We start from the raw sequence: 15,714 nt of genomic DNA, 5'->3' as shown, positions 1-15,714 counted from the left end.
CACTTGTTCTCCTGTGACGTGGCTGCTTAAGCGCGGTGATCATTCACAGCTGTTACTCATCAACAACCGGCAAAACCAACATCTCGCTAACTTTTTAAAGTTTACACATTGTAAAAAGCGCTGTAATTATGCTCTTACATATACGTGCATAAAATTGGAGGAATATAATTAAATGTGTCATATAAAAATGTTTACAATTTAAAATAAATATTATTTTAAATACTGATTAGATTGTGGTCCCTAACTGTCTAGCATGTTTATATGTAAACTAAAACAAACGTTTGTCTTTATAAAAGTTTGAATTTCATAAAGATTTTCGGTTGGGGGGCTTTAGAAAAGAGCCAAGCTCCCCTTTTGCACCTGCACTCACTCTTGTATTAAATAAAGATTTATATGATTGTAAAGTAAGATAAAGTTTATGGGGCAGTTTCCCGGAAAGGGATTAGACTAGTCCTAGACTAAAATAAATGTAAGAACTGTCCAAACTGAAAACAACCTGCAATGCCATATCTCAAAATACACCAGTGCCCTTTGTTTTGCTTCAAAATGCACACAAGTAATGTATTTAGTAAGGCATGATTGTTAAAACTAGTTATATTTCCTAATTAAACTAAGGCCTAGTCCTGTCTTAAACTAATTCCTGTAACCGCCCCTATAATCTTTAAATATAATTTCTTGCCGTTTATTTATGTGCCCCTCTGGTAAAACACTGGCCCCTCCTTGGCCCCCCTAGTGAAATTTGTCTAGAACCGCCACTGGTGTGGATTTTTATTGTTATTTGCCTGCTAAGTTGTTAGCACTGCTAGACTAAGAGCAAATCATTACAAAAACAAACTAACACTAATTACTATTACTAATTCAGCGGGTGATGTAATGAATCTAACTTAACTTACCTGTTAATGCATCGAACTTCGGCAAATTTTCGTCTCTCTAGATGCTGTGCGGATCGGTCTGGAAAACACGAAGTGGATTATCGAAATCAGTGAATCTGGATTGGCAGTTAAGACTGTTCTTCTCCTTATCATAAAATTACTCATCAAAGTGGAAACTGCACTTTATAAAGCATGAGTGCGCGGACGTTCTATGTGACGCTTTACATTCTAGAATCCATTATGACGTTTTACATTCTAAAATCCATTATGTCATCTGTGTCACATAAGGGACGTTGAAATTTCGACTGTAAACCGGCCGAACCCTTGACCTAAATTATTGTCTTGAAGTACCATACTTTACTTAAAACATATTTCCATTATTTAATAGCATTTGGATTTACATTTAAAGAGATTTATTTTTTATCCGTTTTAAAGTTTAATGAATATAATTTTACATTGTTGATATTATTATTACCTATTATTAGATCTTCATTTTGTTGTTTTCTTTTATTGGTACATAAAATGCATCTGTCCATTTTCAGTTCTCGGTTTAATATATATAGTAGTGTTGTGTAATAGTCACATGCATGACATTCAGAATAAACAAGTAAAATATATGTGTTACATTTTATGTATTTTTTTTTTTACAATTTTATGATTTTTTTATTTCCTATTTACTCATGAAACCCCTGCGATTTCCCTACTGACCACCAGGGGTTCTTCAAGTTTGCGCAGCGGCGCAGGCTAACGACGGCGGGAGGTTTAAGTTTTGTTGGCTAGTAGCTCATAATGGCAAATGGTAGTAGTTAACAGAATGGGATACGGAAAACACATGGCTTTGCGAAATCAGGGTATGAATATGGCAAATTATAAGTTATGAAGGAGCGATCTTCTGTAAGCCATGGTGGCGTTTACACAGACCCATCGACGGAACGACCGACAGCAAGACCCAAACTGCGTGTCACCCGCCAAAACATCACCAGAGAGGCTGATATGGTAACTTAGGCTAACGTACAGTCAAATGTCAAAAAATTTTTCTCAGATAAATATGTATAGCCTGTGTGTGCGTGCGTGCGTGCGTGTGTGTGCGTGTCAGTCAAAACATTACATTTCTACATTTACTTTAACATTTTAATACTATTACTGTCTACATTTTGTAATATTTCTACATACATGTCTACATCAGTTATTGTGTTTATTAAAAGTTGAACTTATCAAAGCCTATAATTTCAATAACACGACAGCTGAGTTTGTTAAAATTGTAAAGTAGGCAACTTTAAAAATGACAACATCCTAAAAGTACATAATCTGTTTCTTAATATTTTTGCAGTCACAATTCTATAGTGGTCAAATTTGCTCAGGCAGGTGGTTTGTGTGTAATGTGTAAGACATCTAAATGACTATATGATGGTTTATTCTAACCAGCACATGAATGAACAGTGATTTCTGTGTGTATGATATGTCTGTCACCTGCTTTAAATCAGTGGTAGCCTGTTGTCTTCAGTATTAATGATTATTTAATACTCTTCGTTTTACTATTTTATTACAATCTGCACATTTGTCTACTTTCAGTAATCATCCGTTGTGCTGTGAACTGTACTTTGATTTTTGTTGAATCTTTGGATTTACAGATGTCTTTATCTACAAAGTACAAAAAGTGAAAAGATGGCCTGGATAACCTCTATGACCGCATACTTCTTCATCTTCTTTTATGCTTGACACAAGGAACATGCTACAGGTATTTTGGTGAAACAAAGTATAATCTATGAATGAATTTTACATTTTGCCATTTATATCTGAATGCAGTTCTGAATAGAACAGAGCTTCACAGATGAAGTGCAGTTCAAGTGTGGTGTTGTGTTTTGAGGGCTATTTCTAACTATGTTATGTAGTTGTGTGTCACTCACTACATGTTAAGTCTTTTCTGTCAGATAGACCATTTTAGTGCCAACTTCATGAATGATTACATCACGGTGCTTGCTGGAAGCAAAAAAAAAAAAGTGAATGTGGCCAATACAAAACACCACTGAGTTGGCTACACAAAGAACGCAAATATCAGCTTGTTGTGTTTGTGTAGTACAGGGTTCGAATTGTCAATAAGGTTGGATTTGTTAAAGGATTATTCAATTTTCTTAAAAGAAAAATCCAGATAATTTACTCACCACCATGTCATCCAAAATGTTGATGTCTTTCTTTGTTCAGTCCAGAAAAAATTATGTTTTTTAAGGAAAACATTGCAGGATTTTTCTCATTTTAATGGAATAGAGCCCAACATTTAATACTTAACTCAACACTTAACAGTTTTTTTCAACAGAGTTTCAAAGGACTATAAACGATCCCAAACGAGGCATAAGGGTCTTATCTAGCGAAACGATTGTCATTTTTGACAAGAAAAATAAAAAATATGCTCTTTTAAAACGCAACTTTTCGTTAAGGTCCGGTCCAGCGCGACCTAACGTAAATGCGTAGTGACGTAGGGAGGTCACGTGTTACATATATAAAACGCACATTTGCGGACCATTGTAAACCATAAACTGACACAAAGACATTAATTAGTATCAGTTGACATACAACAACGTCGGAACAGTCCTCTTTCTCCACACTTGTAAACACTGGGGCGGAGTTTCGCGTTCGTCTTCTGTGACCTCTTGACGTCATGACGTATTGCGTGGGGTCACGCTGACGCATCACGACCGGATCTAGACGAGAAGTTGTGGTTTAAAAGTGCATATTTTTAATTTTTCTTGTCAAAAATGACAATTGCTTCGCTAGATAAGCCCCTTATGCCTCGTTTGGGATCGTTTTTAGTTCCTTTGAATCTCCGTTGGAAAAAACTGTTACGTGTTGAGTTAAGTATTAAATGTTGGGCTCTATTAAAGTCCATTAAAATGAGAAAAATCCTGCAACGTTTTCTATAAAAAACGTAATTTCTTCTCGACTGAACAAAGAAAGACATCAACATTTTGGATGACATGGTGGTGAGTAAATTATCTGGATTTTGCTTTTAAGAAAATGGAATATTCCTTTAACATTAGTTTTTACACAGCTCGTTGGAATGCTTGATTCTGATTGGCCAGTGACATTTGCAGGTTTGTTATTATCAGATAACAACTTCTCAAAACAAATAACACACGAGTCACGACAACCTGGATGCTGCGAATCATTTTGACAGCGAGTTGAAAAATCTGAACTTTGTCGGAAAAGGAGCTTGCTCTAGTAGTGACGTGATTACAGCAAGTGAGCAGAGTCGCAGAAGCCAGTGATGCAAAGTCCGATTCATTTCCGCGAGCCGGCTCTTTTCGGACAGTTCGGCTCATTGAACCGGTTCAAAAAGCTGCTTCACCGGTTCCTGAAGTCATCAAGAAATGACATCACTACGCATTTATTTTCTAACTACTTGTATCAATGAAACATTCAAATAAAGTCGTTTGTGTCAACACATTAAAACATTCAAATAAAAAGATGTTTTAGTGAAGGCATAGCTGATTTATTGCCTTTCATTCACAAACTAATTGGTTTTCCTTAAACAAATAAAATATGATTTGCATGCACAATAAATCGTATTAAAACTAAAGCTTTTTAATAAAACAACCATATCAAGAAACGAATAAAACAAGGAACTTCGCACATCAGGCTTGTTCAAATCCTCGGTGATACACACGCAATTCTCCCCTCGGCAATCATCGACAAACTTCGTTCGGTTCTTTTTGAGTCCGACGTGCTATTTTGGCTGTGCGTCCTGCGTCATCAACCCGAAACCTATGCCCAAAACTAAAGTTCGATTCAGTTTGATTTGTGAACCGGCTCGAAAGAACGATTCGTTCAAGAACCTAACATCACTAGCAGAGGCCCCTAGCATGTCGTGAATTTTTGCGTGAATGTTTAGAATGACTCGAATTTTATGCGCAGCTTTCACGCGGAATGAAGCGAGTAAACTTAAAAAGGTCAAATGCATTTTTGCCGCCTCAACCGTGTCTGGTGTAAAAGCACAGTAACAGCCGGCTGCCTATACATTATCTTAATGCACTGGCTGACATGAACTAACAATGAACAATGGAACAGCATTTATTAATCTTAGTTTATTTTAATTTCAGCATTTACTAATACATTTTCAAAATCAAAAGATGTATCTGTTAACATGAGTTAATCCACCATGACATGAACTAGTATGAATAGCTGTATTGGCATAAACCAAACAAATTTTAACAAAGATTATTAAGATGAATAAATAATCAAAAACTATATTGCTTATTGTTAATGTTAGCTAAAGCATTTACTAATGTTAACAAATGCCTCCACCTAATCTCTGCCCACAAAAAAGTCATAGTGTTTAATTACTAACTGAGAAAGGGTCTATTGAGGCCTAGACTGTAACTGGGGTATTGCAAAATTCTGATGGCTTTCTTTTGTCAGACATTTTATTTTGGATTTGCTGGTGTGCTTGGGTTTATTATTCCGTTACATCATTCAATTTCGAACAAGCTTTGGGTGTTGGACAGATGGCTAATATTTGAGTCAAGAATACTTTGGTATACAGAATACATGGTCGAAGAAAGTCAATGGTTGTGTCCGAAATTGCCTCCTGTTTCTCCCAATTGCACTATTTATAGGGAGTTATCTGTAGTGTGTGTCCAAAATCATAGTTGATTTTATTGAGTGGACTTTGGTCTTGTCTGGCTGGCCACTGTTTTAGAAGTTGTGTGGTTTGTTCCGATGCAACCTGCAAACCCAAAGTGATGATTTTGATCTTGCAGCTCTTTCTGTCTATTTAAGGGTCATGATTTCTTGCAGCTCTGTAGTAGGGGCTTACTAATGTAAAAGAAACATTGTTACCAAAGCATTAAAATACAATCAAATTATTATGAACAATATTTAACATTAAGATTTATAAAATTGATTCCTCTCTTTATGTTTGTGCCAACATCAACGTCACTTTTGACATCGTCATCTCTTGGTAGGCAATGGCAATCTTTACTTTCCTTCCTAACCTTATTGTCTTTCATCCTCTCCTTGTCATCTGAGTTTACTCTTTTGTCTTTGTTACCACTGCCTTCTCAAAACTCTCAGATGTTCAGCAGGAGTCCGAGCATAACAGTGTGACCACTGGTGAAGGGAACATCATGGGTCAGTCCAGCAGCAGAAACAGACCCATACAGGGACTCCATACCTGGCTGCTTAAAGACAGACTGGGCGGCAACTCTTAGACCATCATGATCGCAAGTTAGTCATCTTTTTTTTTACTTTGCTAATCCTGCATCCACTGCTGTAGTAATTGATTCGAAGAGTTATCTATAGTCAAATAAACAAATGAATGAATAAATAATTAAAATCGAATTGGTTTACACTTGGCAAATAAAAATGGAAAGTACAGTCTTGTTTCTCAAATCCAAGTTCCACATCAAGTTTAGACTAAACACATTTTTTAAGTTTTTACTATAGGTTCAGGAACTTTTAAACGATCAATTAAAGTTAATTTTTAACAGTCATTAGAACTGATTAAAACAGGTTCTACACAACAATGAACAGCCAGGATCAATAGTTTCCAATATACAATATTGTATGTATATGATTGATATATGTGAACCTGGACGACAAAACCAGCCATAAGTAGCACGGGTATATTTGAAGAGTTTGGTTTTAAAATGAGATAACTCTGTTTTTTTTTCAAATGTTCCAAAATCTTGTTTTATGATTATGCATTCCAATTAATATTAATCAAACTGCAGTGGGTTTGTTTCGATTTAAACCTTCATAACTAAAAATACAGCTAAGTAGCACAATAAAACACAATAAAAACATGATAACATAAAAATAAACATGTTTTGACAATTTTTTTAAAAGGGGCACTCCACTTTAAAAAAAAAATATGCTCATTTCCAGCTCCCCTTTAGTTAAACATTAAACAATTAATCCATTCGGCCGATCTCCAGGTCTGGTGCTACCATTTTTAGCATAGCTTAGCATAATTCATTGAGTCTTATTCGACCATTAGCGTCGCGCAAAAAACGTAGCGTTCCTGCCGCTGTCAAGTTTTAAATATAATTTAAATAGGAAAAATATCAAAACTCTTTGGTTATTTTTTAGCACAATGCTAATGGTCTAATCAGATTCAATGGATTATGCTAAGCTATGCTAGTGGTACTAGCGCCAGACCCAAAGATCAGCTAAATGGATTCTAAAACAGTAAAAATCAAATGTTTAACTCTAGGGGAGCTGGAAAATTAGCATTTTTCAAAATAAGTGGAGTGTCCCTTTAAAACAGAGTTATTTCGTTTTGGAACCAAATCAGCGAAAACACGGGTAAAACGCGTTTAAATGGGGAAAAGCTGTTGTGCAATAGACTGTGCTAACAGATTAACAAGAATTCGGAGCTATCGACAATGCTCTATTTCACAGTTAGCTTGTCCATGTCTTGTGTTACACAATGAGCAATAAAAAAGCAACACCACAAGATGGCGCCAGCATCTTTTCAAGCGCACTCTGTGCACTCTCGTTTCATTCACTCCATCAAGTGGACCATATTAGTAATGTAGACTACAATGAGGTGGTAGGGGGCGATTTGGTGCACACCCTTTATCTGTTACACATAAAGTTAAATTCACAGCTGCTTCTAAAGAATCACTTAAAAATCTTGAAGCCCATTATTCTGAAATGCTTACACATTAGTGTTAAATATTTTTTTATAACATTGTTTTTACAGAACTTCTATTCCCTACATTTCACTAGCATTATGGCACCTATTCTGGATAAATACAAACACACCCTGTTCTCATGGAAAACGTTTTATGGCTATTTATCAGAGGACAAACTATTAAATCATTCGTAACAATCGTCCTTTAAATCAGTGTTTTCTCTTGCTGGTTGCACATTTGCTCTTCTGGATGAGCAGTGACCTTGTTCCACTGACTCATACGAGCAGTGATTTTGTGACTCACTCTTGGCTGTGTTTGAAGGATGAGCTGTGTAAATCATCTCTGTGCTCCCCTCCCAGAGCCACTGAGAACTTGGGGTAACCTGCATTCGCAGTTCATAGTTGTCTCACTGTGAATTAAACAACACAGCAATCTCATTATGAGTGAGGATACCTCTGGAGACATGCAGTAGTCTTATATCATTTGCTGGCGCATCATACTGGAAATTTCAGTGTGGTTGTGTGGTTAATTTTAAAGGTGTTGCTGACTTGATCTTGAGCTCAGAATGTTCTACTGACCCAAGTTCAAAAATAACACTTGCATTTGGGTGTCACACTCTGCTCGAGTGAAGCCAAATACATAGTTTTATATACAGTATAGTACATCGCATGGGGATTGTCTTGAGCTCTACCAGGTAGCTGTGCGTGCGTGCGGGAGTGTTTTAAATGGAGAAGATGAAGGGAATTCTCCTGTGACGGGTCACGTTGATGGTGTAGCAGCTGAGGTCTGCCAACCCCGCCTATAATGGAGAATACAGACGCTGTCAAATACCGTGAAGGATGCGGTCAGAGTTAAAGGAGGCTTACTAGCTTTATTAATGACTCATTAATTGGCTGTACATGTTCAATTCCCATGTTAGCACACCCTTTGGGGCACCTCATCTGATCTTTGCTTAAAATGGAGGGTTATTTTGTTTTCAGGAAGTGGCTATAGTAATTTATTGTTGCCTATGTGACTCTTAACCTCATCCTAGTTTAGCATTAAACCCAAGCCCTTCATGTGCTGTTCTGCTTGTCAATCGTCTTCTCAGCAGACAAACAGCGACCCGCCGTCACCTTTTTAATGTCCAGCAGATGGTTGTTATAGGCGTGAATTGCAGGTGCACATACAAATACCTGCTCTTACGTACACATGAACCCATGTGTGAGAGCACATACTCATAAGGGTGGTTTACTCTCAGCACTTTTGGCCCTGTGCACTGATCTCACGAGAATTCGTACATATTTTACGAGTTGTCTAATTTGTATGAATTCATATGAAGTTAATCGTGCAAAAACGTACGATTGTCAGAAAAACAATAACGAAACCCCCGTCCCTAAACTCAAGGTCACAGGGGTCAAGGCAAATCGTACAAAAATGTACAAATGTGGTTGTACGAATTAATACGAAATAGCCACCTCGTAAATTGCCATGAGATCATGTTGGCACTTCCATGATAAACATTTTTTAACACTCTCACTGGTTTATTTTGCTTGTCACTGTGTATATACATGAATCATATTTACCCTTCAGCATATTCTTTACAAATTATTCACTGTTTGATTGCTTTCTGTGGTGGAAAAATGTGTGATGAAAGGACTATTTTTAAAGTTTTTTTAATAAATTTTTTTTTTTAAGAAACTATTAACACTAAAGTTGGAAAAAATGTATTTGTTGCTTTGTTATTTGTTTGTTTGTCGTGATTTGTGCAAACCAATAGGGTGTAGGAATGATATATATTTATACTTCTCATCCAACCACAGTCAAATTCACTCTCCCCGGATGCCGCAAGTTTTTTTTAACGATGACAACCTGAAATGAAAACAAACCGAAATGAAATCGGAGTAATGAGGATATTTTTAAAGAGCACCTATTTCATTGCTAAAAAACAACAACGTTATTTTGTGTATTTGGTATAATACAATGTGTTTGCGTGGTTTATGGTTAAAAACATTATTTTCCACATACCGTACATTTTTGTAGCTCCAGATTTCACTCTCTTCCTGAAACGCACGGATTTGAGCACTGTGTCCCTGGTTGGCCTAATCTGTACGTTGTGATTGGCCTAAATACCTCTGACGTCAGGCGGAAACGTTACGCTCCTTACCATGTTGGAAAGATTCAGTTGCTAACAGGAGTTCATTTACAGGCTGTGAGTTCTAAGTGGGAGGAATTATGATAATGTCGATCTTTACTACATCACCAATCCCAGGAAGTAAACTGTTGCCTACAATCCGTGTGTTTGTTTTAGTCCAAGAAAGGAGATTTACATTGGAGACGATAACTCGCGTCATTGTTTCCTTTGGGGTATGTGCCTTTTGTATATTGTTAACATGTACTAATACACACTTACACACCAAAGGAAATCAAAAAACTTGAATCGGACAATAGGTACCCTTTAAAGGGGTCTCATAGTATAGTATTAGCTTAAAATACATCACTTTCATTATACAATGTTGAACATGGCCATTTGTGGCTGCAAAAAAACGCGCTGTTTTGTGTGTCTCTTTAAATACAAAGAAAGCTTTTGTTCCCCTCCCTGTATGCAAAGTAGGAGGTAGAGTGCTTAGAGGGCTTCCACACCAAAACTTTTACGCCCGCGGCCGACGCATGTTTTTAATTGTTTCCAATGGAAGCTCGGCGTTATTCAAATAAGCCAGCAGCTAGTGGTTTTCTTCTGAGCTGAAAACCGGCAGTGTTTCCGCGCTCAGCGCTGAACACAGAGAGTTGAAAAAACTTCAACTTTGGGTAAAAAGCTCCGCTCATCAATTTTTTGAGTTCTCACGCGGCCGTCCAATCACAGTGGAGGAGGGGCGGGACAAGTTTCACAGCAACCAACCGTCTCAGAGCTACCAAAGGGCTTAGCTGAAGAAACGCATTCGCCGTTGTCCAGGCGTTTTCAGCCGCGTTTGAAAGTTTTGGTGTGCACAACCCCTTACACATGTGCTTTGGACTAAATCACAACATGTGTCTCTGGCAGAAGGTTGAACTATGCGCTCATAAGGCGGAGTCTGTGAGTGGTCATGGGTGGGACATAATCAATGTGACATCACATTGATAGGGGTTCTTTAACCGCCTGTTTTGTGTGACTGTTGCGGTTTATAGGAGATTACACAATAAAGAAAAGATGGATTTGTATAATAAAAGGATGTTTCTGCACATACACTGGCGACTCATATTCTGCTAGAAACACATTTAAAAGAGCTTTTTAAAATGTAAGGAGTAGAAAGTAAAAGTTGACTGAAAAATAATTACTCCAGTAAAGTATAGATACCCAAAATTATTTGTACTTCGTTACTTGACACCTCTGATATCAAGAAAATAAATAATCTCCAGGAGCAGTAAACTGCCCAAACATCTATAAAAAGAAATGTACACAAATAAGGTCTCACAAAGACCAAACCTGCAGCCTTACCAAAACAGTAGCAGAAAAAAATTCATCAATAAAATGTTCTCTGTTTTGTTCAGTCCCATCTCAGTGGAACCCTTAATATCTCCTGTGCATGGAAACAGGCGTCTATAGATTTGGGATAAGTTCAAAGCGGTGTTTCCAGGAACTGTGGCCTGGGGTTGACTCAGGAGAGGTGTAGCTTTCAGTGTCCTGTGGGGAAGGGCTGAAGGGTGCTGGAGTTCTCACTGCTCACTCTGCACCTCTTTGCCTTACAGACTTTCTCTCTCACGTCGCCTGTCACTCTCGCTCGCCGCCTGTATCTCTCAAGCTGCCTGTCTCACTCTCACGCTATTCGATTTCCCTGTCTCTTTGTTTTTCTTACACTGTCAGCCTTTGTATTTCTGTGTAATTGTCTGACATCGCCTGCCTCACTCGTGCAGCTCACTGAGATGGTCGAGCTTCATAGTCGTGCTGTTACCGTAAGTCACTTCATTAAAGTTAAACAAACAAGCCGCCAGAAGCCATGAGAGGTAACACGATATTCATCCCAATATCAAGAATTTAGATTATTCTTTGGACTAAATAGAGTTTTCACAGCACATATCTGCCAGTGCATAATAAAGCAACTGTGGCTGTCTGCTCGTTGTTCCAAGAAAAACATTGTTTAGTAGGCCAGTGATTGTGTACTGACAGGCAGGAGTGGCTCGCTGGGAAAACTACGCCTGTAGGTGAATCGAACGGTTAGCATGATGGAAAAATCGTGATGGGGTAGACATAAGGAGAGATATTGTTGTTGCACCCACGCATTTTTGAAGATCTCCGGCTCGTAAAAACCACTGAAGAATGTATCATCGATGTAATGCGCTGCCTTTAAGGCTTACAAAACCAAAAATATTCGCATGACTGCGGTACCTCACTCCAATCGAAAAGGTGATGCAAATTTTAATACCTCAGACAACCAGTGTGTGACCCCTTTCTCTTTCCTTATCTCTCCCTCTCTTTCCCCAGCTGCAAAGTTAACGTTAAGTAATGCTGGTGGGAGGACGTTGTGGCTGAGTTTCCCTCGAGTGCTAGCTGCAGAGCCAGCAGGAGCATCCGTCCCCTTCATCCGTGTTGATTTTGGCGCAGGGCCGCCGGTCCCCTCCCCTGCTCGTACTGCTCCCTGAGCCCACAACCCCCAACCTCTGCCTGTTACCCCAATGTCCCGTATTCATCCCCACACACAGCTGTATCACTCATAGTGACCCCGATTGTCAATGCACACATATGAACCAACAAACACACGTGCCGTGGGATATAACTAGTTCAAACAGATAGTTGTGCATGCAATTACCATCAAATAAATAAATAAAATGGCTTATTACAAGTTACCTTTTGTCACAATCTTTTTCGTTCATGTTTAGTTAGTTCCAACCAAGCGTGCCACACAACATAGATATGTACACTAGATGTCGCCTTGGCTACGGCAGTTCATTGGACCGAATGCGTCAAATAGAGCCGCCATCTTGAAACAGTGGAACCCCGCATCAGCGTCATTGTAGACAATGTAACGGAAATATAATCACCATAAATCGTCATTGAGTCCAGAAAAAAATGAAAGTTTTGATATTATAAAATTTTTTTCTATAATGCATAGTGCTAGTGGGCCTAACATCTATACGCAGCACAAAAGTCCGGCATCGTCCATGAATTGGAAGTACAGGCGGAGATAGCAGCTTTACCTAGATAGGTCATATGACAAGACCCCTGTTCTAAGATGGTGGCGGAACCCCAAGGCGACATCTAGTTTATATATCTATGGCGGTACAAGCCATGAAAAGTGAAGCCAAAACGTCTCGATCGCCCCCCAGTGACTGGTCCCAGTATAGGTCATATACCCCGCCTCCCCGTGTTATTCAATAGGACTTGAGACCAAATAAACAATATAATTACACTTCAATTATCTTTTTTCCGAAGCTGGTTTCTGTCATTTATTGTAGTTTTATCACGCTGGTGTAAATTCAAGTGTTTGTTTTTAATTATTTAATGCTATAAAAACAGTGGTGTCACATCATGATTGACAGCTGTGATATGCTTATTCTTCAAGGGCGGGGCCTTGAATTCGCGGCTTTACTTTCTGCTCACTACTGCCCCGGACTGGTCCCGAAATTGCTACTGCCCAGACTCAAGACCTAAGATGTCAGCGCCGTATCGGGACACTGGCGGCTTCACTTTTCACCAATGGAAGAGAGCGAATGGGCGTTGTCCATCTTTTTTTACAGTCTATGGTTCCACCTGCTTGAGTACTGTTGCAGATTTTAGTGTATGCTTTATTAAATTAGAGGTTGTTATAAAAACGTTTTGAGCCAGCTTCATTTATCTGTGACTTTTATGGATTCACAGACTGCAGAAATTATTCAAAAATTAAGCAATTACCATTTTTATGGGTGTAATGGAATAGTAATGTAACTAATTACTGTAAGGTGGGAGTAATAAAGTAATAGCATTACTTTTGAAAGAAGTAACTAGTAATGAGTAATCTATTACACTTTTTAAGTAAGTAACCTAACACTGGTCATGCTCAACAACAGCCTACAGCCTTGACTATATTTACAATATAGCATAGCCTCGCCAACCTTTCTGATTTAATAACTTCACCAATTTATCGCATTTGACATCTAAAATAGAAATCTGCAACTATAATTAAAATAATCAATTGTTGATATTTAGCTTTTGGACATTCATAGTCCCTGCTTTGTCTCAATACACAAATCAAATAACAAATAAATACTACTATTCCAGTTCCTGTCAAGGTAAAAACGCCTTTTCAGTCTTTCCCTGCTTCATTCTGAATATTTACTATATTTTAAACTGCTCTCTTGACAATTGATTTTGGTTGGTCCGTCAAGAGAAATCAAACAGCAATGCTCAAAGTCACTTCTTTCACTTTTACAATGTTAATCCAGCCATATCCAAAGGCCTGATAAAACCACCGTATACCCCCCTTTTTCCTCCTTTCTTCTCTGAAAGCACTTTATTCATAATCCAGTCCTCAGCCCCAGACAGGCAAGAGCTGTCTATATTCATCCTCACCTCTCTAATCTTTACTCGTATCCTCTCCTTTTCGCCAGCCAGACAGGTCCTATCTGGAGCCGATATGATGTCTGGAGTCTGCCTCTCATCATGACGCTAGTTCACCAAACTAAAGGCCTTATTATAATGGGAATAATTCGTCAATCCAAGCCCACACTCCTTTTAAACTTGTACCCCCTTTAGACTCTTTGTAGTCATTAAACATTCGACAGAACGGCACAGATGTCTTTGTCCTCATAATCTAAGCTACTTTATTACTAGCTTTTATTTATTAAAATAATACAAAGCAAATTCAGTAACTGTATTTACAGGTCTGTTTACAGAATGAATGCTAAAAGGAAAACACCACAGTTTTTCAATATTTTACTAGTGCTTACTTCAACTTAGACAAATTTTATCTTTATTCAATGCGTGCACTTAATCTTTATACAGCGTGTCGTAAATGTGTTAGCATTTAGCCTAGCACCATTCATTCCTTAGGATCCCAACAGGGATGAATTTAGAAGCCATCAAACACTTCCATTTTTCCCTATTTAAAGACAAGAGTTACATGAGTAGTTACATGAGTAAGTATGGTGGCACAAAATAAAATATGGCTTTTTTTAAGCAGATAAAAAATGAGAACAATATTGTATGGTGGAAGAGCACTTAGTTTGCAGTACTTCGACCTTGACCTTGCTCAAACTTTTGTCAATATTACTGTGCACCGAGGTCAAAGTGCTGCAAACTAACTACTCATGTAACAGTCTTTAAACATGGAAAACATGGAAGTGTTTGGTGGCTTCTGAATTCATCCCTGTTTGGATCCTAAGGAATGAATGGTGCTAGGCTAAATGCTAACACATTCACGACGCGCTGTTCAAAGATTAAGTGCACGCATTGAAAAAAGAAAGGAATGTATTTATTTATCTAAGTTGAGGCAAGAACATAGTAAAATATTGAAAAACGGTGGTGTTTTCCTTTAATCACGTATACAATAATAAGGGGACTGATATTGGCACTTATAGAGAGATGATGGCTTGTTTCAGCATTTGCTCAGGGCAAAGGCCACAAGAAAGGAGTCAGTTTCTTCCCAAATCCAGATGATACATAATGAAGCAGTCATTGGAGTTTCACTGATGTGCTCTGGCTCCAGACCCGTGCTGGATCCGCTCCAGTACTCTGTGCAGCAGGAGGAGCTGTAAAATATCTGATTCTTGGATCTCTCGATGCTTGAGTCAGAGCGTGAATCATCATCACATACTTAGAGCCAGTCAAAATCCTCACTCACTCACTCAGAAGTCCTGTGCAGGCAAATCAATTATATGCCACGTGTGTGGTGATGTATAATCTGAGTCCAGAATTCGTCTTTTAGAGAGATGAAACGGGATTGCAAAACACCAGATTGAGCCGAACCAAAATCCCCTAATATTCTTATCAATCCCCCGCCCTGGCTGCACAAATTGTGCAACAACTTTAAATTATGCAAGAGTTGAATATTGGACATTACTAACGATAATTTATCTTCCCACATGGCAGGGCTGAGACCCAAGTGTTATTAGGGTTATCTGTTCATTGCTGACAGATCGTCAGTTTGTTACAGTCTGTAATGTTATGCCTGGATTAGGAACATAAAAAGCATCATGGGATAGAAATGTAATATGTTTCTTGATATAGTTTATCTTCTTTGTGCTTTTAAAAGTGAGTGAACCTGTGATTTTATCAATTT

At 38.2% G+C, this 15,714-nt stretch overlaps 1 long non-coding RNA gene across 1 annotated transcript; it reads left to right on the top strand.

The window, feature by feature from the left end:
• Positions 1-1,255: 1,255 nt before the first annotated feature.
• LOC129449002 (uncharacterized) lies at positions 1,256-12,280 on the top strand. The gene is made up of 3 exons (XR_012371461.1): positions 1,256-1,868; positions 2,504-2,610; positions 11,943-12,280. It is a non-coding gene; the product is annotated as an uncharacterized lncRNA (long non-coding RNA).
• The last annotated feature ends 3,434 nt before the right edge of the window (positions 12,281-15,714 follow it).

The sequence above is a fragment of the Misgurnus anguillicaudatus genome, chromosome 10 (genome assembly GCF_027580225.2).
Source record: "Misgurnus anguillicaudatus chromosome 10, ASM2758022v2, whole genome shotgun sequence".
Taxonomy (NCBI): Eukaryota; Metazoa; Chordata; class Actinopteri; order Cypriniformes; family Cobitidae; genus Misgurnus; species Misgurnus anguillicaudatus.
The sequence above is the reverse complement of the archived record's forward strand: the minus strand, read 5'-3'. Positions and strand labels throughout refer to the sequence as shown.